The 260-nt window shown below is 71.9% G+C and overlaps 1 protein-coding gene across 1 annotated transcript in view; it reads right to left on the bottom strand.

Annotated features, from left to right (window-relative positions):
• The window catches only part of WNK4 (WNK lysine deficient protein kinase 4), a 13,457-nt gene that overhangs the window by 2,428 nt on the left and 10,769 nt on the right, over positions 1–260 (bottom strand).

Below are 260 nucleotides of genomic sequence, written 5' to 3'. Positions count from 1 at the left end.
GGTGATGCGCAGCCGGGACCGGGCTCGGCGCCGCAGCAGCTTCCCCGAGGCCCGCTTGGGAGGCAACTCGGTGCCCCGCTCACTGGCTGAGAGCCCCTCGTAGCCGTCGCTCATGCCGGACGCCACGTCCGAGGCGTAGCTGCGGGAAGCCCCAGCACTGGACCATCGGTGCAGCCGTTCCCTTGCCACATTCCCCCTGACCCCTGCCTGGCCCCCACAGCCTTACCTGTCCACCGGGGAGGAGAAGCCGCTGGCGGGGG

The sequence above is a fragment of the Charadrius vociferus genome, unplaced genomic scaffold, assembly GCF_000708025.1.
Source record: "Charadrius vociferus isolate BGI_N301 unplaced genomic scaffold, ASM70802v2 scaffold730, whole genome shotgun sequence".
NCBI lineage: Eukaryota > Metazoa > Chordata > Aves > Charadriiformes > Charadriidae > Charadrius > Charadrius vociferus.
This window is presented reverse-complemented; position numbering and strand designations above follow the sequence as displayed.